Consider the following 3,181-nt stretch of genomic DNA (forward strand, 5'->3'; position numbering starts at 1 on the left):
GGAGTAGACAACCTATCTGTCCAACCACATAGATCAAAGGTCCGCTGGGGAATTGTTCATTTCTTGATTATAGGTCAATATCTATGACTTAACTAAAGCTCATTAATAATGCATTAGATACCTCTCTCATGTCTTCACGCCAAGTAGTATCTGATACAAAACGAACAATACTTTCTTAGTTTTAAAGATTGATTACAAAACCAAATAATGAATAATAAAATTAATGAGCAAATGTTTATTACATATAATTATTATTTTTTGTGAAGATGATTTCATTTACTATTAATTTTGTTTTGTTGTCGAAATAAATGTTTATATTTGGTTTATATTTTTTGTTCAATATTTCTTTAGCAAGGATTTATTTTCTTGTTTGTATTTATAATTATTATTATTTTTTTTAATGAGCTTCAACCTGAGTATCCTACAAATACTTTAAGGGATCTTATCTTTTATCAAACAATATTTCATTGTACAAGACTTTTTGGGTATGGTATTGAAATTTATCACATATATTTGGTATAATTAGGTAACTATTATGCAATACTTACCATTGTTGGTTTATAATTTATCAATAAATCTTTAACTGATAACTTAATTATTTCTTTTCTTCTCAAAATAAAACATTAATAAAAAGTTGAAACTTTGATAAAAATAAATTTGTGATAACAAATTGTAAAATTTAATTGTAGCTCATTCTATTTAATACAAAATATTTATACAAAAATGACTAGTAGTAGTAAATGAGTAAATTATTTTTTGAGAAATAAGGGGGATTAAGGGAAAATCACTCCCATCCTCCCCTTCCCGGAGACTTCAACAATATAGATTCAGATAATAAAATTATATAAAGTAAAAAAAAATATTTTTTTATAAATTTTGTTTGCTTTTCCAAAATGGATTACATTTTTCCATTTACTACATTTTCAGTGCATCACCTGTAACTGCATTTATGACTGTTCAGTTATAACTTCTCAAGATATAGCTACACTCTTCAAAATGTTACGAGTGACAAATGACAATTTCGAACAGTTCAAATTTCTTGCTCAACACATAAAACTAGATCCTTATAAGTTTCAAGCACAATTTTACGTCCGCATCAAGAGACAAGGGAACTGGATTATCAGGAAAACATGCTTAGACACATTTAGACATGTGTTTAGAATTTCAGGCCTCGAACTAAGCGAACTGGTTAAAAGAATTGCCAGTAGCATAAAAGAAAAGTCTGTACTATTCAATGAGACTACAGATGATAGCGATTCAGAAACTGAATTGAGAGATTACAACCAACAAGGATATGTCACAACGTATGTAACTCTCAGCAAACAGTATGTGAGGCGAGAAATAGTTCAAAAGTGGTCACGGCCAAATTTCAAACCCAGTCTTGTAGACCTTTCACTTCTGGACAGTTTTGGCTTTTCCAATTGTTGCTGTGAAAGATCTCGGACATTGAAACATTATCTGTTCCACTGTCCACGTTTTGAATTGGCACGAAATTCATTTCTACGTAACAGCACTGTTGAGGAATTATATCAAAATGAGAAAGAATTCATCAAATACGTCATAGAGTTCGTAATAGTAACCACAAATACAACACCGATCCAAATAAATCAATAGATTTTTTGAAAAATAACAAGATCAAATTGATTCTTTCATTAAAAAGCATTGTTTCATAAACACTTGAAACAGAAAAATCTATGAATTTTAAAGTCATGATATATTTTTGTTTTATGTTTATAAAATATTCATAAACATGTAAAAATACTACAACATTAATGTCAAAGGGTAATTCTATGTAAGTTCAACATAGTTTTGAACCTTACCATCTCAGATTTTCTTAAAATTTTGGCAGTTGTTCCATTGGAATGTGAAATTTTACTGAGATATGTTCACTTGTTTTTGAATTACACAGCTGTGAAGTTCTCATAAATGGACTAAAAAACTAGTAGTTTGGAAATTCCTGTTGAAACTCCTCCATATTATATGCCCTTTCATATGATATAAAATATTATATAGGTTAGGATGAGACATATCTCAAAACTTTAAATTTCCTGAAAAATTAAGGATTTTAAAATTTCCAAATGTATACCATGTATATACCAAATGTATACAAATGTATGAATAGTTAGTATTCAAGGGAAAATCACAACACAAAAATAAATGTAGGATGAAATTATATTCAATGTAAAAAAAATTAATAATTAAAGTTCTACTCTCATAATTTCCACTCTTCATTCATATTAATTATTATATCACTAGCAATAATAAAGTTTTCATAAAAATAAACATATTTCAGACTTCAATAGTATTCAGTTCATAAGAAAACTTTGACACTTGTTTTTCACAAGCTTCTGATTCTATTCAATATTTAAAATGTAGTTTTGGGAATGAAAGCATGTTATTGGTGTATTCAACCAATAAAAACTCTTTCTCAAGAACAAAGAACAAACTTTATAGCTATGTAATTCAAAATGAATCGACATAACATAATGAAATTTCATATTTTTTGAATCCTATACCAATAGAACAACTATGCCAAATTTTAAGAAAATCTGAGATGCAAAGGTCCAAAAGTGTGTTGAATTAAAATGAAATAACCCAAAACAAAAAAAAAGGGAAAATTTTTTTAACTATATTCTATGAGGATCCCTTAAGTGTATTTTTACCTTTTTCAAACATTTTACTGAAGCTAAATTGAAAACTGAAAAGATTATCGATGTTAAATTTTCGCCTGCATTTTAATATTTTAAAATCTCGTCTAAAGAATTGTAAAAACTTGGAATGATTATGGGTGTTAATATATTGATTTAAGTAGGTAATGAAACATCCGTTGATGTCAGTCATTTATCACTTTAATATTATAACAAGATGTGGATATCAGTCATTTATCATTTTGATATTTTAACAAGATGTTAATGTTAGTCATATATCATTTTGATATCTTCATAAGATGTTGATGTAAGTCTTTATATCATTTTGATATCTTCATAAGATGTTGATGTAAGTCTTTTATCATTTTCATATAATAATAAGATGATGTCAGTCCCTTGTCATTTTGATATCATAACAAGATGTTGATGTTAGTAATTTATCACTTTGATATCATAATACGATGTTAGTGTCAGTCATTTGTTACTTTGATTTCATAACAAGATGTTGATGTTATTCATATATCATTTTGATA

General features: G+C 27.3%; 1 protein-coding gene across 1 annotated transcript in view; it reads left to right on the forward strand.

The window, feature by feature from the left end:
* The window catches only part of LOC106688378 (uncharacterized), a gene marked incomplete at its 5' end in the record, with an annotated part of 9,117 nt that overhangs the window by 863 nt on the left and 5,073 nt on the right, over positions 1-3,181 (forward strand).

The sequence above is a fragment of the Halyomorpha halys genome, unplaced genomic scaffold (assembly GCF_000696795.3).
Source record: "Halyomorpha halys isolate HHAL.00 unplaced genomic scaffold, Hhal_1.1 Scaffold1120.1, whole genome shotgun sequence".
In the NCBI taxonomy this organism is placed as follows: domain Eukaryota; kingdom Metazoa; phylum Arthropoda; class Insecta; order Hemiptera; family Pentatomidae; genus Halyomorpha; species Halyomorpha halys.